This window comes from Astatotilapia calliptera, chromosome 22 (assembly GCF_900246225.1).
Source record: "Astatotilapia calliptera chromosome 22, fAstCal1.2, whole genome shotgun sequence".
NCBI lineage: Eukaryota > Metazoa > Chordata > Actinopteri > Cichliformes > Cichlidae > Astatotilapia > Astatotilapia calliptera.
Window position 1 is genome coordinate 10136804 of NC_039322.1, and position 24731 is coordinate 10161534.

A 24731-nucleotide genomic window follows, 5' to 3' on the forward strand; every position below is an offset into this window, starting at 1 on the left:
TGTGCTGCAACGTGTCTAGTTCCCATGGCTGCAAAACAAGCTGGCATCATCATTCCTCCACCACCCTGTTGACAAGTGATATGCTGTGTTTATTATTCGTTCCTCAACATGGTGCTGTGCATTAAGGCCAAACATTTCCACTTTGGTATTTTCTGTTGAAACTTTAAAACTTAATCTGCACTGGAATTTAGAAAGGAGGAGGAGACTTTCACCTGAACAACTAACAACTAACCAAACATACCATATTTGTTCAGTCTTTCTCTAATTGTACTCATAAACCTTAACATGTACAGTAACATGCTAAATGATACCTGTAGATTTGTATAGCTCTTTATTTTATTTACTCTTTATCATGTAGTTTCTCTGAGCACTGCATGGTCTCACCTGGGGTGAATTTGCAGGGTGAACTGTCCTTGTAAATAATGTAAAGAACAATAGCTACTCTATTATACAATACAAAATTATACAAGAGACAGATACACAGTTTAAAGTTAGGAGGAAATTTCAATATTGTGTTAAATTCTTGAATCGCCCTTATTCTTATTTCTTTATATTTCCTTTCAAAGAGCCAGACTTTGTTTTAATTTTTAACTAGTCTTTATCAATAACTCTCCAGGCTTTTAGAAAGTCTTTCAAAGTGTTTCTTCTTATTCCCAAAGAGCTATGAGCTGAAAACTTACATAGAAAACTGTCTCTAGTTTATGGTCTATAGTCTCTGTGTAATATCTTCACAGAGAACAGAAAAATCAGCTTTAAACATCCTTCAAGAAGTCCTGAAGAACTCTTCCTGAAGACCTCATAAAGGAAATGACAAGAAAGCTGCCCAGGAGTCTTTGTTAAAGACGATCATACCGAATGTTCACTTTCAAACTTGTTAGAATTATACAGACTCTCTTTTTGCCTCATATACTGAATTTATACTTTTGTTTGTATGTTTGTTCATTTTTCCATAAATCATTGCACCTATTCCTAATAAAGTATTTTAAAAAATGACACATAGCTCATGACTTTTTCAGAGTTCTTTATATTTTGAGATGAAATGTGAGATTCATCTTATCTGGTGTGATTTCTGTCAAATTGCTCTTATTTTTAAGGACAAAGCCACGAAAGGTGTTTTAAATAAACAGAAAATGAACAAACATATTATAACTACTTGTAAAGTGGATGAAGCATTCAACACAACAAAGAGTGAAAAAGGGCAGATCTGCAAAATGAATGTACATCAGCATCTGAACTAACCTATTTTTAGCAGATAACTCCTCACATATTCCAAATACTTTAGCCACTCATGGGTGAAGCAGCTGCTCTAACAAAGCTTTGTTACTGTCACTCTTCAGAGCACATGGAAATTAGTTTTGCTTGTAGGACGAAGGAGCATTTAGCTCAAAATATAAATAACTTCACAGCACTTATTGTCCTCTCATGTTTTGAATGTGCAAAGTCTGTTTCTGAATGAATTATATATGTGATATATATGTAAAGCATAAATACACATAAATGTAAACTTCACAGGACTAAATCTGAATCATTAAATTGTTATCAGTTTGCTTTTTGTTTACAATCATATTTATTCATACTGTGGATCTACTGGCTTGAAGGGTTCAGTGTAGATTTTCTGCTAAACTATCAGCAACTAAAATAATCTGAGACATGTGGCTGAGAGCATCTCAAGCCTTACACTGTTAAACACCAAACAGTGGCTATAGATGTAACACCATTTGGTTTTAAGAAGCCTTGATTATTAATGTTCGGCAAACATTATTTCAAAATCTCTGCACTAACAGTTCTTTTAAACTCCGTCAAGCTGGCTGGCGGTCATGTGTCAGTTCAAACAAAATGGCACGAGACTGGAATTAAATTTTGCCATCAACTGGTAGTCTTTATTAAATAAAGTATGAGTTTACGTGTCAACACACGCCAAAGTTCCCAGCCCTCTAAAAGCAGCTGGCTTCCTTTTATACTCTACCTGATTCAGGCGACCATTCTGGAATAGCACAAGTCTATAAAGTGTGAAGGTTGATTCTGTTCATCTGGACGTAGTTTTCAGTGGGAGAAACATTTCGTCACTCTCATCCAGGTGACTTCTTCAGTCTCAGCTGACTGCAGGTTTCCCATAAACAGTACATTTGCACAATAGCTGAAACCAGCCCACTGAAGGAACAATGGGCTGTGAGGTCAGTTACTTCATCATATGCAAATTGTCAAGTCTAGTGTTGGTAAACCAAATACAAAAAATAAACATCCACAAAAGCAAACATCGAACCACAATACAACACGCACACAATACTTTTGTCACAAGGACACTTAATGGACTGGAGCTGGCATCATTACACCTAAGCTTACTGAGCTAACTATCACAAGTTAAATTGTAGCTAATCCATTAATATTTGGGCTGTATTCATGAAACTTTAGCCAAGTGTACATTTTATTTTTTTAAAAAGTCACAGAAATTTGGATTATTTGGGACTTTATTGAAAAGCAAAAGTACAAAAAGGAGAGAAAGAGCAATGCAGTTTTAGTGATATATAAACAGAAACAAACCCACCAATGTGTTAAAAACATAACCCACACAAACCTCCAGAATCTCAACTTGAACTAAACTCTAAAATCAAAAACACTCAAAACTTATCTTAAATCAAACAACAGAGAATAAACATAATTTTCATTAATTAAGAAATAAATCAGATATAAAGTAAAATCTTTTAAGGTCTCCTGGAATTCAACACAAGTTTGTCTTTTAAATCAAATTTTAAGTAAACGTACAAGATTTAGAAATATATTATTATGATTCCTTTATCACTGAGAGTGAGGGAATCTCAGCATTCATGAGTGATTCAATAATTTACAAGAAAACCAGAAACACTAAACTAATATATGTTTGAGTGAAGATGAACATACAAAGGTTTAATTATGATTGTATTGAGACTGCTGTGATGCTTTCATTGTTTCATATTGTTTTTATTGTGTTTTACGTCTCTCCAGGTGGTCACATCTTTGTTAGATCTTCAGAATAATTTAATGCCACCATTATGATGTATATGTTAAACATTTGCCAACTCATTTTCAAACTCCTTTCCATTAAATCTTGACTAATAAGCATCTGCAACTATATTTTAGACTTTAGATCTTTTTAACAGATCTAAAGTCTGTGAACAATCAACGAATCAACGAATTCAATGAATTCCAGTTTATGGAGAAGAACGAGCTGACACGTCTTCTCTCATGTTCTCTGTAGACATAAAGAAATAAAATAAATGTTAGGATTGTTCAGATCCACAAATAACATATTTACAGTTTCATTAAGATCTAAAATTCTGATTCAATCGAGTATTTACTTCATATGTTTCTGAATGGAATTAACACATTTGTTTTCATTTTGTTAAATCATTTCATGAAACGTTATTTTGAAAGCGTCTTTCTCTTATATGATTTAGTTATACTAAAGCACTTTTTTTTGGATATATTTAAAAAGGAGATTTTAGTACAGCCACTATTTTACATAAGTTTTAAAAGAAAGCTAAAACATGAGACACAAATATGAAGTAACTCACTGTGTGCAGAGCTGTTTGTGGTTTCGGCTTGAGGAAGCATTTGCTCCTTGACTTCACGGTTCTCTACAGCTGTAGGGTCAGAAACACAATGTTAGTCCACATCCTGCTCTCATCTGTCACTTTTACAACAATCGAACACAACAGGAAACAGCCCTGAAAGACTGTTTAGATTAAAGTACAGAAACCCTTTTTAATTTAGTGTAGACAAGAGATTAGAGAAAAGGGACAATGTGTAACTTACGAGATGGGGGACGTTTCTCTGAAATAAAAAGGAAAAAATACATCATGTTAGTAATTTGTTGTAAATGTTAACACAATTTTTTTCATGTATTGTACAAGGCATCAAACATAATTTCATATTTTCATTTTGTAATCTGGACAAAAGCATTAATTTAATGTGTAAAATTAAAAACATAGACACTGGGCTTACTCACTAATGTGTTTATAGATATATTCTGACTTTTCCCACAAAATGTGCTCGTGTTAAATTTATAAGTAAAGCGACTGAAGGTAGAGAACGTACACATTTCTAATGCAGGTAAAGGTGTACCTTAGGATGTGTTTGTTTGGCAGAGTTGATGGTTAAGAAAAGAGAAACAATGTTTGGGTTTCAATAACTGAGTTGGTGGTTATTTTGTTCCCTGACAACCAAACTGTAGCTCAGGTGTAAAAAAAAAAACCCCAACAAAAACAAAAAAAACACAAAGACAGAAAGAAAAATGATGCAGAAAAAAGTAAATAACAGACAAGAAGAAAAAGTGAAGTAACTGGACAAAAATCTACATGTGCAGAGAAATGAAGGGGCAAGTTATGAAACACAACGAGCATGATTAATGAATATCGTTGTAATATATTGAGGATTTAAAAGAGTCTGATCATCCTGCTGGCAGAGAAAGTGTTAAAATACTTAAATATTAATCTGAAGACTCAGCTTACACTGCTTTTGGTTGTTACCTGTTTAATCCTGTGTGCATTGTTTGTTTTCTTTTGAAAACTGTTAATAATGACTTCAATTAAGTCATATTACTCTTACTATCATTATTATTGTTTGCACTATGTCATCATTGTTGTTGCATTATACAAGAAACATCCAGGAAGTTTGTTTCTCACCTGTCCTCTTTTTGTAAATAATGAATGTGATCACAGCGATGGCAGCAAGAACAACCACAGCAACAACAACAGGGATGATCAGGGAGAAGGAATTTCCTGTGGATCACAGAACAAACAAAAGGTGAGAACAAAAAGTTTCCAATCAGATAACAATCATGTACAAGAGCTTCGTTTATGGTCACTACATGTTTGTCTCACTAATGTTTGTTTTCATTCCAACAATAAAAGTTCTGCCATTAAATTAAATTTCAATACACTGCCAATAAATTTGAACATATGTTTCAAAATATACATTTTCCCCAATTTACTATTTAATCTTCTAAAACTGTCCATTAGTCAGATAATCAGTGGCCACACATGAACATGTTTTATATTCATCAATGTTCAGCAAGGAAAAAATGTGGTGGAAAAACACAACTTGGTCTAAACTGATTTAGGTCTTAAAATTATTCTGACAGAAGCTGACAGAAAGAATATCAAAGCAAACAAACTTTCTCATCCAACATGAACCACAGGGTATTGCAGTAATTCAAGTGTGTGTTTCCCATGTTCATCACTCATCTGATCCTGATTCCAGACTCACCTTCATTGGTCTTGATCACTGCTTTGTCCAGTTTGGTGGCGATGTCCTCGTTCACACCAGAGAGCTGAAACACACATCTGTATCTGTGCCAGTCTTCAGGTTTGACTGATGAGAGATCCAGGTCAACACTCATCTGGAAGGTCCTGTCATTGTTGGTGAGAATCTCTCCTTTGTTCACACCCTCATGAAGCTCCACTCCATCTTTTTTCCAGACCATCTCGGCTCTGTTAGGATAGAAACCTGTAGCGTGGCAGCTGACTGGAGAGGAGGAAGACTTCTGGAGGAGAGACACTTTGGGGACAACTGTGGAGTAAAGACAAACAGTTCATTCTTTCTGTATTATTACTATTACTTGTATTTGAGCTGGAGGGGTGCATAGTGCAGACGAGACGTGAAGAAAAGAGCGCGGACAAGGTGGAGTGGATGGAGACGAGCAAGAGTGGAAAGGAAGGTTTAGAAGATGGCAGTGAGACCTGCTGTGATTTAATATCTGAGGATGGTGGCACTGAGACAAATACAGGAGACAGAACTGATGATATTAAAATTATCATAAGGAGTGAGAAGGATTAGAAATGAGTATATCAGAGCTAAAACTGTGGAAGATGATCTGCTATGATGACCAACAACCAACAAGATTATTATTATTATTAATGGATTGGATTTATATAGCGCTTTTCAAGGCACCCAAAGCGCTTTACAATGCCACTATTCATTCACTCTCACATTCACAGACTGATGGAAGCAGCTACAGTTGTAGCCACAGCTGCCCTGGGGCAGACTGACAGAAGCGAGGCTGCCATATCGCGCCATCGGCCCCTCTGGCCAACACCAGTAGGCAAGTAGGGTAAAGTGTCTTGCCCAAGGACACAACGACCAGGACAGAGAGCCCAGGGATCGAACCGGCGACCTTCTGGTTACAGATGCGATTCCCAACCCCCTGAGCCACGGTCGCCCATTACTATTATTATTAAAACCATACCAATTTCTTTTGATGTGATGTAGTTTATAAAATTATATTAAATTTAAAAAATGTGTCAAAAAACCCTTTCACACATAGGGGTCACTACAGTGGACAACTATTCAAAATCTGTTTCTTGTATTTGTGTCAGTGTTGATGGTAAACTTGCACATAAACCACTACATTGAACACTGATGAGTCACTCCATAGGCAGGGTTACAGTTGTTATAGTTGTTACATAAATTGTTATACTGTTATAAAATATTTTTAATATATATATATATATATATATATATATATATATATATATATATATATATATATATATATATATTGTCAAATTCATAAGTCAAAATGTTTGTTGTACAACTAAGTGGACATGTAAAAATACTCTTTAAAAATGAAAAGTACTTGAAAAATCTTTTTTTCATGCCTTAAGATGAATAAAAGTACTCAAGAAAAAAAAGCTCTGATTGAGGTTTTCATAATTCATGCATGAAAAGGTTAATTTAATATCATATTAAGTAATAAACTGAGACATATAACTTTTGGTTAACAATCTAATTCTGGTCATAAATTTTACCTGTTTTCATCAGAGAGCTCCTCCCATAGTTCACATACTTCTTCAGTGACTCAGGACAAATCTGGGTGAGGTAATACTTATACAGAGCCATCATAGCTCTGTTATTTCCCCACTTCATCTGTGTCATGACAGCCTGTTGTTTTGGAGCGACCCATGTCGCTGTCTTCAGGTCAAAGCTTATGAAGTCCTCTCCATCATAACCTTCTTGGTGATATCCATTCACTTCACCTGTTTCTTCATCCCATTCACAGCCGCACATCCGCTGGTAAATGTGAACACCTGAGAGAAACACAGAGACAAAGACTGCAGTGAACCAGAGAGAGGCTGCACTAAAGTCTTACACTGACACAGAGACGTGATCAACATATAGAGGATCTACATTTATGGCTGTTTTTGTCTCATTGGAAGATTTTTAAAACCAGTCATCATTAACAATGTAGATTTTAGAAAAAGACACTGGGAAAAAACAGAATTCATTTTCTCCCGTTAGCACATCTACGTCCTGCCTGCAGAGATATCACTGCACAGGTTATCTATGCTGCTGTAGGTGGAGCAACTTCCTGTGAGCTGCAGGATCAGACAAACACACTAAGCTGGATCCTGAGCAGCCGACACAGATCCTGATTCTGGATTTAAATTTACATCCTCTGAAACTCTGCAGCCGTCATCAGTCCAACAAAATCCTCCAACAAAAAAAAAACTAAACACCAGACTGTCCTGAGGTTTTTCTAGAGGTGTCTCTGTTTAATATGATCATGTGACATTAATCTAATCTGGAGTTCTACTTACAGTATTTCAGGCTCCAGCAAATGCTTCATGTCATCATTGTTGACTATGCAAGAAATAATTTTTGATAAATCAGTTAATTTCTTGTGCTGTGACCTGACAAAAAGGTGAAAAAGGTTCCTCTAAGATTTTACAACCATGTTGTCAAATTTATTACATTTACTAAGAGCAGAGGACTGAAACAATAACTCCGACTTTGAATTTGACTCCATGCTGGGACACTTTGGTGTTTTTCAGCGCTGTGACCAGATCAGATTTTGCACTAAAAATATTAAAACATTCATGTTAATGATATTATTGGATGTGTAGCACAGAGATCTGTGGGTGTCTTTCAGTAGGAACCTGAGTGCCACTGATGCTGTGATGAGAGCCGACAGTCTACAGGTGAGAGCGACACGAGGAGTCATTCCTGCTTTTATAACATCGCTGCTCTCAAAGCCAACAGAAACGCCTCGGTGCATCATCACAGGTATTTTCTTTATATGAACATGTGGAGTTACACACCACACTTTTCCAGCCTGTTTGGTTAATAAATTATATTACTATTATTATATTACTATATAATTGCTAATCAATAAATCAGGACGCTGTGAATGTCCATGGAAATCTCGCAAAAACACCTCCTTATAGGCAGCAACAAAGTGAATGTGGGATGAGCTGGTGTTGTCTTTACTCCTTTGATGTTTTTGTTGAAAGTCCAGGCAAGTATATACATGTTAAATGACCAGATATACGTGTTCAAATGGCGTCAATTAACTCACAACTATATGACAATTCTTCATAACTAAACAATAAGAACAAGTAGTCTGATGTCCTGTGATCATTATGAAGCTATAATTTGAAATACAATAACACGTTAAGTTTTTGTACAAAGTATCGGTGTCGGATCAGTATTGTTGATACCACCCTGAATATTACATCACTAGTCACTGAGCGCTGGAAAAAGCAGCTCAGTGACCCAGAACGCTGTTATTTTCCTCCGCTTTCTGGAAATTTCTTGCTAAATTTTACGGCGTCCTGATTTAACGACACCACCTTAATAATCAACCTTCAGCCAGTTTATGGGAAAAATAAGACATTTTAACACTTTACTTTCCTTGATTATATTTTCAGGTTGTTGTTTATTAGTAAAAAAAACAAACATTAAATTTTAAATCTGGGACCAAAAATATTAAACATAGACTGAAACTCATATTTACGGTCTTATTTTTAAATAAATAAAGAATAAATAAAAATCAGTGTAAAATTTAGAGAAACTGTTAGCTGTTAAACGTCTGTCTGTTAGTTTGTGTTTCTTATTTTTGGTCTATCTACTTCTCACCAAACTGTTGTCCTATTGAAGTAAAACTAAAAGTTAAATATTTATTTATTTTCCACAGAGTAGCTTTAAGTTTGTCACCGATTTATTTATGGAACCTCTGCTAATGAAAGATAATCCTGAAAACATTTCCTCATGAAAACGGGCTGAATGTTTTATTTTCATGCATTTAGTTAAATCCATTCATAAAGAGGCCGTGGACAGTGAACGGGCCTTTGAGCTGTCTCTACTTTCAGCCTGTTACAAAGTCAACCCTGTTTGATTCTACTTTTTGTATTAAATATAACATAATATTAATATTAATATTATTATGTGTTTAATGGAATCTGGAAAAACTGCTGTCAAAACTGTGACATCACAGCACATTTAACATCTCAGCTAGATGATAAATTATTTCATCCTAAGATGCTGTTGATGGTGTCTGACATATTTTCTTTTTCTATAATTTATTACAACATGTGATTATTTGTGAGGGTCGTCTGAACTGAGACACGGAGCGACTTCCTGTGAGCTGCAGGAACAGACAAACACAGTAAGATGGATCTTGAGCAGCAGACTCAGATCCTGATCCTGGGTTTAAGTTTCCATCCTCTGAAACTCTGCAGCCTCCTATCGTTCTAACAAAAATCGTATAACTGCGGGAAAACTACACACCGGACTGTCCTGAGGTCTTTCTAGAAGCTTCCACTGAAGGAGAGTTTCAGTCCAGGATTGTTTTTATTAAAAGTCAAATATTGGTTCACAATAATTGTAAAACAAACACACTTCAGACTGATTATTTAGATCCTGCTGATTTTCTGGAGATTATTTTCTGAATAATCGATTATTAAGAAATTGCAGCAAAAACAACCATCAAGGTTTCAGAGACAAAAATCCTAAATATAAACCGAAAACTTCAAATATCATGAATTTATCTTTATTATTTGATTATTTTGATCAACTAAACAGTTAAATTATGGCAGTTCATACAAACATGATCATTAAAGCTGTTTGGATTAAATGAAAGTTTCCCAGACTGTAGTTCTACATTTATTACGTATTATTATGTTCATAATTTTAATCTGTAATCTGAATGAAACATTTAATGTGTGCAAACCTGTTTACTACTGTAAACAAAACACACTGAAAACATTAACAGCAAATATCAGCAGTGTTGGGTAAGTTACTTTAAAATAGTAACTTAGTTACATTACTAGTTACTTCTCTCAAAAGTAACTCAGTTACTTCAAGTTACTCGTTACTTTCAAAGTAACTAGTTACTAGGGAAAGTAACTTTGGTTTTACTCAGAATTCTCTTGTTAATGTGTTTCTTCCATAACTTTGCCAGTCTTTTAGCTTGCTTACTTGCCACAAGTGCACTGTGCCACCTACCAATAGAAAGGAAAAGATAATGTGCATATTTCCACGAGAGAAATCCCACGCCTGGACCGTCATTGACTGCTGCCATGATTCTAGCCTACGTCACAGCGTCATTTGCGCCTTTTACATCCAACACAAAAACTGCAGTCGTGGTGCTTTGATTGTACTCAGAACTCGGAAATTCTGCCTTCTGAATAGGAAGATGTAGGCAACACCAGACTGCAGATGAGCTGCATACATGGCTGGACTGGGACAGAAAATTGGCCCGGACATTTTTACTAGAGACTGGCCCACCATTATAGGAAAAATCATAAAGCCTTTGAATGAAAATAAACACTGTTGTGACAGTGATGTGCACTGTTTTGATGGTATATATGCATCAATCTATCAATTGTTTGTTGTAAGATTCAGATAATTATTTTTTAAAAGCTAGACATTTTAAATGAGAATAAGAAAGAAAAGTATTTCTTTGTGCCCCCCTTTCCCGTTAATGCCCTACATGCCCCCCTGGCAACACTTTGCTAGATCCGCACCTGCACAGTTACCAGCTGTCAGCTACTTAGAAAAGGATCCTGTTATTATTTGTCTCTCAGAAACAGTTCATAACTTCCCTTCAACTCATTCATGTCACCTAAAAGGTAAACCTGTTTCTCCATCACCTGTTCAGCTCTGATGATTCAGTAAGGACATCTCCTGGTTTCATCTTCATGTTTCCCTCTCACCAGATAACCAAACCGATATCATGACCAGCAGCTTTACAGCTGTGGCTCCAGCAAACATCAGCTGATACTAGAAATTAATATTAAATAAATTCTAACAACAGCTGATCAAGCTTAAACGTGCTGCTGTTGTTTAGCGCGACATCCGCTGGTTTCCTGTTTCTGGCGCAAAGTGAGCGATAAACAAACAAGAGAGCCGATCAGCTGATCATTGATCAGTTTCATGATTGAAGTAGAAACAGGAGAGGGAGGGGGGAGAATGAAAGAAGAAGAGGCAGCTGTGCAGCGTAAACACAGAATAACTCCAGCTTTGTGCCTTTTTCATTGTAGCTGAATTACGGGACAAACTGTTCCTTTTCACCTCAATAAGAAACGCGTAATATTTTCTCTGAATACCAGACGGGACGGTTGGCAACTCTAATAACTTATGAACAAAATAAAGTTTAACATCGTTAACATCATAGCACCACCCAGCTGTATAGAAACTCCGTCATGCTAGCTAGCACGCAGTACGGAAAAAGTCAGAATAACGAAAATAAACTCCACCTAAGCTTGGTTCATATCTGACCCAGAGAGACTGCAGGTCATAACTTCTTACCTGAAGTTCAGTTCACACTTGGACCTGCGGCCGCCTCGGGTCTCTTTTCCTTCTGCCTCCCTTTTCCTTCATCCACCTGCTGCCTCCACCACTTGCTAATGTTACTGAATCTGTGGAAGCTCCGCGATAGCCACCACACGAAGTAACGAGTAACGACCCTATCTAAATCCCAGTAACGACTAACGCGTTCCTGATTTTGGCATAATAACTAGTTACCGTGCTCGTTACCACAATAATAACGTAGTTACTGTAACGCGTTACTTAATAACGCGTTAGTCCCAACACTGAATATCAGTAAAAATGAAACATGAACAAACCTCCAGTTTGGTTGAAGCGCTGCTTTGCAATCTCAATGTTGGCTTTGAACCACTGCTGGTCACCCCTCCTTTTTGCAGTCTGACTCTCCCAGTACTGCTGATCTATGTTGCTGGCAAACCAGTCCTGTTTGGGCACAGATTTCTCCGTGTTGCTGTCATAATAATCAACCTGAACATCATCAACCATCCCAACAACCACAAACTCTGGGAAGTTTGGGACTTGAGAGGACGCAGTGTAGAAATACTTCAGCGAGTGGGTCACTGTAAGAAACAGTTAATGTTGTGAGATCTCAGGAACACAGATTTATAAATTCTTTTATTTTTTAAATAACACAATAAGAAAAACTACAGCACATTAAGGACATCCTGTAATAATCCTGCTGTCCCTTCAAAAAACACAAAATAGATTTATGAATATATATTCAGTCTTTAATGTCATTTTTCTGATCCTCTTTTCTTCAAAACTTCAAATTCTAGTTTGAACCTGATTATTCACAGAAAGTTTTAAAACTGTTGTTTATCCTTCATCCATCCATCCATCCATCCATCTTCATCCGCTTTATCCGAGGCCAGGTCGCGGGGGCAGTAGCCTAAGCAAAGAGGCCCAGACCTCCCTCTCCCCAGCCACCTCCTCCAGCTTATCCGGGGGAACACCAAGGCGTTCCCAGGACAGCCGAGAGATATAATCTCTCTAGCGTGTCCTGGGTCTGCCCCGGGGCCTCCTCCCGGTGGGACATGCCTGGAACACCTCACCCAGGAGGCGCCCAGGGGGCATCCTTGTCAGATGCCCGAACCACCTCAGCTGGCTCCTTTCGATGTGGAGCAGCAGCTGCTCTACTCTGAGCCCCTCCCGGATGGCCGAACTTCTCACCCTATCTCTAAGGGAGAGGCCAGCCACCCTTCGGAGGAAGCTCATTTCTGCCGCTTGTATCCGCGATCTCGTTCTTTCGGTCACTACCCACAGCTCGTGGCCATAGGTGAGGGTAGGGACGTAGATCGACCGGTAAATTGAGAGCTTCGCTTTTACACTCAGCTCCCTCTTTGTCTGTTTATCCTTCAGTTTAGTTTAATTCAGTTTTCATGATTGATGGTTTGAACGCATTATAGGTTTTAATTTAACTATATTTTTATTTTGTTTTCATTGTTAAACAAAATACATATTCTTTTTAATCTGTTTTGCTTTTGTTACGCAGCATGACCTCTGAAGTGAGTTGTTCTCTTTTGCATTTCAATTTTTGATTACAAATTATATGAACTGATTGAAGCATATCGATGCTTCTTCTTTGTTTATATTATTTTTATAGATTTTTTTTAAAGCTTAAAATTGTTACAGAAAGTTTTACTTCCCATATCTTTGAAGCTTCTTATTGATCATTCAGCAGTGATACCAAAATTAGTTCATGATGGTATGTGTAGTGTACTCGCACTTTACATACATAAACTATCTGATATTATGAAGTAATAATGATTTAATTTGCATCTCAATTCAGTTCAATTGAATTCTATTTTATTTTATTTATACACGCCACAACAAAAGTCACCTCATTGCGCTGTTAATTAAGCAATAACACCAGAAAAACAGTGAACTTCATATCCGGGTGTAACTACTCGTTAGTTACGACATGTGTGCGCATGTTTGTCAAACAGAAAATATTCACAAGCATAAAACTGGTGAATAATACTGAAGACAATACAAAGTAGGAGTCTTTTAACTTTTAATAGACTGCATCAAATGACATGTGGCTCTTCATATATTGAACAAATAATTTTTAAATAATAATAAAATAAAAATAATATTTATAAAGATACTTAAATGAACTTTAGTTAACTTTAATGAGCAGCTGTTGTGTGAAAATGTTTTAAACCTTCATGAAAATTAAAATAGTACTTAGTTTTTAAAATAAACGTTTTAATTATTGTCACCAGATTATCATCAGACCTCCTCACTGATGTTTTATTTGATGGACTGTTTGGAGAGACAGCAGAGTCACAACGCTTAAAAATGCATCACGAACGGTTTAAACCCGGAAATCATCAAATAGTTTGGGACATAAGATGGGCAGAAATCTGTGCCATCAGAAACTGAATTTGAATAAGTTCAATTTGAATTTGAATTGCTCAGATTGAATCTGAATTGCAACTTGAATAAATGCTTTTGAAAACTGAATTTGAATTAGCCTAATTTGAAATTGAATTTATGGTTTGAAAATGATCATCACTAAATTGAAATTGAATTTTATATTTTGAAAATGAATTGATTTGCTTTGAAACTGCATTTTATCCTTTAAAAATTCAGCTCTTGAATAATTTCAGTTTCACTTCTCACCATTCAATTTCAGTTCCAAAATTCAGTTTTTGAAACTTACAGTGGGGCAAAAAAGTATTTGGTCAGCCACTGATTGTGCAAGTTCCCCCACCTAAAATGATGACAGAGGTCAGTAATTTGCACCAGAGGTACACTTCAACTGTGAGAGACAGAATGTGGAAAAAAAATCCATGAATCCACATGGTAGGATTTGTAAAGAATTTATTCGTAAATCAGGGTGGAAAATAAGTATTTGGTCAATAACAAAAATACAACTCAATACTTTGTAACATAACCTTTGTTGGCAATAACAGAGGTCAAACGTTTACTATAGGTCTTTACCAGGTTTGCACACACAGTAGCTGGTATTTTGGCCCATTCCTCCATGCAGATCTTCTCGAGAGCAGTGATGTTTTGGGGCTGTCGCCGAGCAACACGGACTTTCAACTCCCGCCACAGATTTTCTATGGGGTTGAGGTCTGGAGACTGGCTAGGCCACTCCAGGACTTTCAAATGCTTCTTACGGAGCCACTCCTTTGTTGCCCAGGTGGTGTGTTTTGGATCATTGTCATGTTGGAAGACCCAGCCTCGTTTCATCTTCAAAGTTCTCACTGATGGAAGGAGGTTTTGGCTCAAAATCTCACGATACATGGCCCCATTCATTCTGTCCTTAACACGGATCAGTCGTCCTGTCCCCTTGGCAGAAAAACAGTCCCATAGCATGATGTTTCCATCCCCATGCTTCACAGTAGGTATGGTGTTCTTGGGATGCAACTCAGTATTCTTCTTCCTCCAAACACGACGAGTTGAGTTTATACCAAAAAGTCCTACTTTGGTTTCATCTGAGCACATGACATTCTCCCAATCCTCTGCTGTATCATCCATGTGCTCTCTGGCAAACTTCAGACGGGCCTGGACATGCACTGGCTTCAGCAGCGGAACACGTCTGGCACTGCGGGATTTGATTCCCTGCCGTTGTAGTGTGTTACTGATGGTGACCTTTGTTACTTTGGTCCCAGCTCTCTGCAGGTCATTCACCAGGTCCCCCCGTGTGGTTCTGGGATCTTTGCTCACCGTTCTCATGATCATTTTGACCCCACGGGATGAGATCTTGCGTGGAGCCCCAGATCGAGGGAGATTATCAGTGGTCTTGTATGTCTTCCATTTTCTGATGATTGCTCCCACAGTTGATTTTTTCACACCAAGCTGCTTGCCTATTGTAGATTCACTCTTCCCAGTCTGGTGCAGGTCTACAATACTTTTCCTGGTGTCCTTCGAAAGCTCTTTGGTCTTGGCCATGGCGGAGTTTGGAGTCTGACTGTTTGAGGCTGTGGACAGGTGTCTTTTATACAGATGATGAGTTCAAACAGGTGCCATTCATACAGGTAACGAGTGGGGGACAGAAAAGCTTCTTACAGAAGACGTTACAGGTCTGTGAGAGCCAGAGATTTTCCTTGTTTGAGGTGACCAAATACTTATTTTCCACCCTGATTTACGAATAAATTCTTTACAAATCCTACCATGTGAATTCATGGATTTTTTTTCCACATTCTGTCTCTCACAGTTGAAGTGTACCTCTGGTGCAAATTACTGACCTCTGTCATCATTTTAAGTGGGGGAACTTGCACAATCGGTGGCTGACTAAATACTTTTTTGCCCCACTGTACATCCGGTTCCGGTTCAAGCGCAGATTAATAGAACTACGTTTTACTAGCGGACCGAAAGTGCTACTGACGGGAATCTACAGCGTCTTGAGCTGAATTAAGACTTCAGAAGTCATTCGTCATGTCGAATGACCAGCGGATGAACTCTCAGGTTGGTAATAAATGTATTACATGTATAAGAACAAGCGTCATGTTAACAAATGATAGCCGTAAGGTAACTTTTATGCTTATTGTAGCTGTTAGCTAAAAATGCTAATTTAGCGTAGTTTGCCCTGAATTCAGCTTTGACAAACAAATATGATCGACTGTTTCTAGTAGAATTCCAAAGTTGTCATCTTGGACCCTCTCAGAGTACCCCCTCTGTATGCTTGCAGAGACCCCTACAGTAGGGAAACATGCAAAACAGTGTCCAAACCTTTGTATTTTAGCTTTATTTATGTCTTACACAGCATCCCAACTCTTTAGCTAACTTAATAACTTTAGCTAAAGTGAATAGTTAGTCTAATTCATTAGTGTAACATTACTGGATCACCTCTGTTTAAAGTGATATAATATGATATACAACTATCACTGTGTTTAACTACCATAATAATTCTTAGGGTACTGAGTGCATGCTTAATTAGATTTTTTTTCTTAAAGCATACTGCTCCATTACTATATTTGACAGGCTGAAGTTGTCGGGTCACCTCCTAAATCGACCATCTTTTACAGGTGTTTTGTGCCAGAAATGGAGTGTCCACTGAAGACTGAAGATACTGAATGTCTACGCCTCGCTATTGATCCCTTTTGTGCCTTCATCTAGACAAGAGACATTAACTTAACCACTCTCATATGCTCTGTACCTACATCACCTTCCCTGACAGTTGTAGCTTGGCTCATCTGAGGGTGAAATTATAAGAATGTGTTATTTTGCAAAGTGCTCTCTAGGGTTCCTAAATAAAATATGGCATTGAGGTCATTTCTTTTGAATTAATCCCTCCTTCTGAAATATAAGAACCTCTCCTGGTTTTAATAGCACTTTGGATTTCCTTACTTTCTGTTCCACTTCCAAACCCAAATAGATGCTGACAAGCTGACACAGTAACATGGAAGAGGGAAAGAAGTTGGAAAGGACTACTAAAAATAAACCCAATGCCTAACAATGAAAAATGTAAAATAAGAACAATAATAATAATAAAGATAAAAGATGAAGTAACACGTTTTTAGTTTATTCCAAATGATCATCCAGATGTCTGTGACATGTGATGACAAACACCATAATGGAAGGCCTTAGTCATCACATGCTTAAACTCATCATATATTTTTGCATATGCTGAACAGGCAGTCAGACATGCTGTAACTGTGGGGTAGAAAACTGCATGAACACTATACAGCAGGAGTCTCAAACTCCAGTCCTCGAGGGCATGGAAAAGTTGCATGACACTGGCCCTTGAAGACTGGAGTTTGAGGCCCCTGTCATATGGAATATGACAGGTGTGGCTGAACTGCATGAAGACTCTGAAGTTTCTCTTCTCTTCTGGCAGGACAGGAATGTGGCCTTGTCCTGTGAGCCACTGTAAGGATGTACTTAGAGTAGAACTGGACTGTCACCGGCCTCAGGCTCTTCACCCTTTTCAAAGACAAAGCATTCATTTAGATAAAATATTAGATATTGTTTACCTGTAAATGCACAAAGTAAATTTTGAAATGTAATTAGTGTCAAGAGTGAACAAGCACTGATAGTGTAATCTACAGCTGTGGCCAAACGTTTAGAGAATGAGAAGTGTTGTTTGCTTATTTACAAAGTTTGCTGTTTCAGTGATAGTTGTATATCATATTATATCACTTCAAACAGAGGTGATCCAGTAATGCTGCACTAATGAATTAGACTAACTATTCACTTTAGCTAAAGTTATTAAGTTAGCTAAAGAGTTGGGATGCTGTGTAAGACATAAATAAAGCTAAAATACAAAGGTTTGGACACTGTTTTGCATGTTTCCCTACTGTAGGGGTCTCTGCAAGCATACAGAGGGGGTACTCTGAGAGGGTCCAAGATGACAACTTTGGAATTCTACTAGGAACAGTCGATCATATTTGTTTGTCAAAGCTGAATTCAGGGCAAACTACGCTAAATTAGCGTTTTTAGCTAACAGCTACAATAAGCATAAAAGTTACCTTACGGCTATCATTTGTTAACATGACGCTTGTTCTTATACATGTAATACATTTATTACCAACCTGAGAGTTCATCCGCTGGTCATTCGACATGACGAATGACTTCTGAAGTCTTAATTCAGCTCAAGATGCTGTACATTCCCGTCAGTAACACTTTCGGTCCGCTAGTAAAACGTAGTTCTATTAATCTGCGCTTGAACCGGAACCGGATGTAAGTTCCAAATGTAATGGAGAAGGCTTTAGGACCCAGGGGACTCAATGGAGGGCATAAAAGAGGGAGTAGTAACAGGTGCTGATGATTCCCACTGACAAGCGGCTGTGAGTAATTGATGCGTGAGTAGGTGAAGAGCCGAGAAGTTTAATTGCCTACGACGCAAACTGTGGTTTTAAACCTCTAGATGAGGTTCAAGGTACAGGCTGTTTGTCTTTTAGTGTCCTTTCTTAAATTTTGTTGAAATGTATTTGATGTTTATTATAATTTATGTTTTAGTAGTGATTTCTGTTGAAGAAAAGGCCAAGACAAATCAGGTGTGCAGCAAATACAGTTGCCTACTCGAGGTATGTTAATTTAATAAATTTGACATTAAAAAAAAAAAGGAAAAAAGTCTATTATGCATTATAATTTAACTTATATTGTATTCCCTCCTGTAGGGCAGGCTGCACATGTGAACTTGTCACTGTTTTTTCCTCCTTCTCTGTGTGGTTGTGTTTTTGTTTGATTTTAGCAGGGTCACCGTTTTTAATTATTTTCGTTGTTTTATCCCGGGTTTTGTTTATTTTTATTGGGTTGGTGCAATACTAAGCGGGCAACGTGCAATCCCTGAGTGGGGCTCATACCTTGGGGGAATGAGGATTTTTTAGAGGTGCTCTGTGTGTGGGTTTGCCGTGATTAAGGTTTATTAAGAGTGCTTTTGTATTACCACCGTTATTGCCTGAGCTAACACTTAGTGCATGCTATAAGTGTTCGGTTGGGCCTGTATATGTTTGAGGTGGAATTGTCTCTTTTAGAGTGATGAGCACCTGGGACCGCCAAGGAGGAACAAACCCTCAGGTGATAGTCGCGTTGCTGTCTGGTTGCACCAATACTACCTCTTTTTGTTGTAGTGATGTTTTAGGTTTTTTTTCTTTTTCTTAAAACTTTGGTGTCTTGTTATATGAATAAAATTTTGAACATCTTTTACTGATATTGACCCTCTGGTCCCGTTTATTCTGGACTCGGTCCTGTGAGAGTTTTGGGCCTGGAAGTTCGTACCAGTCATAGTAGAGGCCCACAGCGGTTACTTGGTGGCTTACGCCACGCTACATTAATTGGCGTTGTCGACAGGATCTAGGTCATATCAGTTACGGTGTTTGGTTTTTATTTTGAGGGTGGCCCTGCTTACTTTAGGAAGAATATTAAAGGAGAGGAGGAAAAACAGTGACATCTTCTACGGAGGGGAAGCCAACGCTTGGACCGCTGCGGGGATAATAGACCTCCGTCGCCGACCTTATGGATGACGTACAGGCCCTCTTGGAGCAGCTGCAACAGCTAAAAGCAGCAAATGAACAGTTGAGAGACCAATTACAGGAACGCTCTCCTGTGACTGGCCAAGTGCCAGACCCAGTGCCAGGTCCATCTACTGTGCCCTCAAATATGAATCCAATAAATGAAGCTTCCAATGTGTTTTACGTTTATGCACCTCGGGAGCGTAAATGCCCAAGGTTTACCGGTAAATTGTCAGTGGACTTGTTGACGGTCGACCAGTGGGTTGAAGAAGTACGCAGGTGCCTGGAGATTCGTCCTATGTCAAGAGTAGCACAAGTGATGTTTGTGATAGAGATGGACCGATCCGATATTACGTATCGGTATCGGTCCGATACTGACCTAAATGACTGGATCGGATATCGGAGAAAAATAAAAAATGTAATCCGATCCATTAAATATCACGAAAGCACCTCACAAAACTTGCAACACGCCGTAACTCACCTCAGAACGTTAGCATGTCGGAGCAGTATGCATCACGTGATAGAGCGGCTGTGGCATGCGGGACCTGTGGTCTGGATAGCATTTGGAGCTTCGCTAGCAACCTGGCATTTCATCTCCGACAAAGTTATCCCCGAGAGAAGTAAAGCAAGTGTGTAAGTCCATCTCTGAATGTTTGTAAAGCATTCCTGCGTTAAGCTTAACGAGCGACTGCCTCTCGCTCTCCGGCTGCTACTTCAATCGTGAAACTGCTTAATGATCAGCTGATCGGCTTTTCTGTCGCGAGTCCATCTTTGTTTTTGGCCCACTTTGCACCAGAAAGAGAAAACCAGCGGCTGAACAACAGCAGCACGTTTAAGCTTGATCAGCTGTTGTTAGAATGTATTTAATATTACTTTCTACTCGAGGATCTTTTTCTACGTAGCTGACGCTGGTAACTGTGCAGGGGATCTAGCAAAGTTTAGCCAGGGGGGCCGATAGGGCATTAACTGGGAAAAGGGGGCACAAAGACATACTTTTCTTTCTTATTCTCATTTAAAATGTCTAGCTTTTAATAAATAATTATCTGACACACAAAGTTTTAATTTGATGTAAAATGAATAGAAGTCAATTACTGTATATAGTGACTATTAAGTCTAATATATATACCCTAGTAAGCTATAGTACTTTTTCCTTTGGGAAGGTACCATCTGTGCAGTCTGCAATTTTGTTGAAGAAAGATGTTGAATCTATTTAATATTTCTTGAAAAATAATTGATTTCTGTTCATTTTTTTTCACACTGCATCAAATTAAGGTTGATTACGTCGATTAAGCATCATGAGGTGGCGCGTGAGGGGTGGTTCCCTATTTTTTATTTATTTATTTTTGTTGTTGCTGGGAGTTGGAACCCTATTAGTTAGGTTGCTTAATATTTACGCTAAGTACTCTTTAAAATACCAGAATAGGGAGGATGGTGTAGGTCTAAGTTTATTAGATTGATCAGTATTGCTGAACTATGAAATATTTTTTTTGTATACAGGTATAACAGAATAGCTTTAGTGTAGTTGTTGTTTTAAACTTGAGTATGAACTTGCAGACTTGCAAAATGCAGCAAGATATTTTAAAAAACAGTTTTGTTGATTAAAAAACACTATATCGGATTCATATCGGTATCGGCAGATATCCAAATTTATGATATCGGTATCGGTATCGGACATAAAAAAGTGGTATCGTGCCATCTCTAGTTTGTGATGGACCATCTTGATGGCAGTGCTAAATCTGAGGTCTGTTTTCATTCGTGTATCAGCAGAGATACTCCTGACAAGATTTTTGATATTTTAGTTGAGAACTATAGCTGCACTCAGTCATATGTAGCTGCCCAGCTACAGTTCTTCCAGCACACCCAGCGAGAAGGGGAATCTCTGCGAGATTACTCTCATGCTCTTAAATCTTTAATGGACATTGTAAGCTGTAAGACACCAGGTGGTATTCCAAATTCTGATATATTGTTAAGAGATCAGTTTACTGAACATGTCCATGATGATATGCTGCGTAGAGAGCTGAAACAGCGGGTCCTCCAAACACCAGACCTGTCCTTTCTTGCCCTACGCAGTATTGCCCTTAAGTGGGCTGATGTAGGTAGGCAGGGAGGGAAAACTAGGCCCCGAGCCCATTCCTGTGATACGAATTGCCAGGTAGTAGAGGGAGTTAATGCAGAGATGCATGCAGTCACCCTCGGGTCTAATGATGACATTCTACAGATAAAAGAGTGCCTTCGTAAACAACAGGCTCAATTGGATACGCTTATGAAGCAGATGTCTGTCCATTTCTCACAGCCGTCTCAGACTGACCTCCCCTCGATCTCTCCCACCACTGGGCCTTTTCGTTTCCAGGCAGATGGAAAGCCAATTTGCCATCGGTGTGGTAGGGCTGGTCATATTGCCAGGTTCTGTAGGGTAAAACATCTAGCCACAAAGAACAGTGGTGGGTCTCATGCTGATGCTCTGGTGCAGAGAGCCAGGCAGGGTTTATAGGCTCAGCTGAAGCTGTTATGGGAGATCCCTCTCGCTTAATTGGAAATAGTCCAGTGGTGGAAATAGAAATGGGGGGTGTTATAGTTCCCTGTCTTTTGGATACTGGGTCCATGGTCACCACTATTCAAGAGAGTTTCTTTGAGAAGCACTTTAGGCCGCAGGGGGTGGGGCACTTAAAGAAATGCCAATGGTTACGCCTCAGGGCAGCTAATGGGTCGAAAATCCCCTATATAGGCTACATGGAGCTTGATGTGACTGTTTTTGGCGGCATCCTGACAAAAATGGGCGTGTTAGTGGTGGAGGACCCTCGAGATGGTAGCGTTCAGCAGCCACAGAGTGTGCCTGGTCTCTTGGGCATGAATATCATTAGCCGTTGTTACCACCTACTCTCGGAACAGTTCGGCCCTCGTCTGTTTGAATCCCCTGCCCTTGAAAATGCCAGTAAGACGTGGAAAGAGACACTTCATAAGTGTCAGCGCATTGAGGCTCTGAATACATCCGGGTATTTAGGTAAAGCAAAAGTCTATGGTCGAGCTGTTTGTGTCCCTGCTGGGTCGTTGAAATGGATACGCACTAGTTGCCCCTCTGCTGCTAATATTAATTTTCCATCTGTGCTCCTGGAGCCTATAGCGACGGGTAATCCCTTGCCGGGGGGCATTTTGGTTTCTCCGGCCCTCATTTCTGTTGAACAAGGTGTGGTTGACATTCTGGTGGTTAATGTGGGAACTGAGGATGTTTGGTTACCGCCTTGTACACAACTAGGCGAGTTGCATCTGGTTGACCCCCCATCATCTGGGAACCCTGTCGTTATCGCAGAGTCTGATGACCCCACGCTGCCGATAACGATGCATGAAGTGACCGTACAGGCGCATCCGCACTTTGATGTTTCTGAGCTCTCATGGCCTACTTTGTCCAATGAACAGTTCCAACAAGGAGTGTCACTTTTGCAGAAGCATTGTTCAGTTTTTAGTTATGGGGAGGGAGATTTAGGATGTACCACATTGGTGGAACATGAGATCCCTTTAATGGACAATGCCCCTGTGCGACAGCGGTATCGTAGGCTCCCACCCTCTCAGTATGAACAAGTGAAAGCTCATATTAAAGATTTGTTGGATCGGGGAGTAGTGCGTTTAAGCAGTAGCCCTTATTCTTCCCCAATTGTGGTGGTTTTCAAGAAAAACGGAGAGATCAGGCTGTGTGTTGATTACCGTTTGCTTAATGCCAAGACACGGAAAGATGCTTATCCCTTACCCCGTATTGAGGAGTCATTAGATGCCCTGACGGGAGCACAGTGGTTCTCTACATTGGACCTTGCAAGTGGGTATAGTCAAGTACCAGTGGCCGAGAAGGACAAAGCCAAGACTGCTTTCTGTACCCCTTTTGGGTTGTTTGAATTCAATCGAATGCCATTTGGGCTTTGTAATGCCCCTAGCACCTTTCAGAGGCTAATGGAGCGGATTTTTGGGGACCAATGTTTCCAGTCCCTTTTATTGTACCTGGATGATATTGTGGTGTTTTCATCCTCCTTTGAGCAGCATTTGGAGCGTCTTGACTTGGTCTTAACGCGGCTGAAAGAGCACAATCTAAAGTTGAAGCTGGAGAAGTGTCACTTTTTCCAGCCAGAGGTTCAATACCTCGGGCATGTGATATCGGCTTCTGGGGTGGCGACCGACCCCTCTAAGATTAGTGCAGTGGCTGGGTGGGCACGACCGACTACTTGTATAGAGCTACAGTCATTTTTGGGATTTGCCTCATACTACCGGCGGTTTGTGGAAGGTTTTGCCAAGAATGCTGCCCCGCTTCACCGGCTGGTGGGCGAGCTGGGAGGTACCAAGAAGAAACGTAGAGGTGGTACCAGTGGGCCAATGGGTCACCTTTGGAGTGAGGAATGTGAGAATGCATTCCAAACATTAAAAAGGCTGCTGGTTAGTGCCCCAGTATTGGCTTATGCTGACTTTGCTAAACCTTTCGTCCTTGAGATAGATGCCAGTCAGGCAGGGTTAGGGGCAGTACTATCCCAGGAGCAAGAAGGGAAGAGACGGCCAGTTGCTTTTGCTAGCCGGGGCCTGCGACCTAGTGAAAGGAATATGTCCAATTACAGCTCTAGAAAGTTGGAATTTTTGGCTCTAAAATGGGCTTGTTGAGTACTTGTTGGGAAATGAGTTTGTCGTGTTCACAGATAACAATCCTCTCAGTTATTTGCAGACTGCTAAATTGGGAGCTGTAGAGCAGCGATGGGCCTCAGAGCTAGCGGTGTTTAATTTTGAGATTAAATACAGGCCAGGTCCCAGCAACCGCAATGCTGATGCGTTATCACGGCAACTACACCCACAGAGTCCATCTGGCCTGCTTCCAGGGTTGAAGATCCCACAGGAAGTGCAAGACCAGACAGATGTAGGGCAGCTGGGAAATGCTGTTGCCGCTACGTGTAGGGCCATAGGTGCATTTCCATCTCGACCTAAAGCTGACTTAATATCCCTTCAAGCTGCTGACCCGGTAATTGGCCCTTTCTCACAGTATTGGGAAAGTGGGAGGCGGCCTACCAAGCAGGAAATGGGAAATGTAAGTAAGGGAGTGAAAAAGTTGGTGCAACAGTGGCCCAGAATCAAGTTGAAGGAAGGTGTCTTGTATCGTCAAGTTCAGACACCTGGTAATGGCAAAGTTTTGTTTCAACTGTTGCTACCCCAGTGCTTGCAAATAGAGGTCTTGAGAAGTTTACATGATGATCATGGGCATCAAGGCATTGGACG

General features: G+C 39.3%; 1 long non-coding RNA gene and 1 pseudogene across 1 annotated transcript; one reads left to right on the plus strand and one right to left on the minus strand.

Annotated features, from left to right (window-relative positions):
* Positions 1–2942: 2942 nt before the first annotated feature.
* The window catches only part of LOC113015383 (class I histocompatibility antigen, F10 alpha chain-like), a 30497-nt pseudogene continuing 8708 nt past the window's right edge, over positions 2943–24731 (minus strand).
* Positions 18342–18724, plus strand: LOC113015387 (uncharacterized). Its single transcript, XR_003271096.1, has 3 exons — positions 18342–18415; positions 18496–18563; positions 18657–18724. It is a non-coding gene; the product is annotated as an uncharacterized LOC113015387 (long non-coding RNA).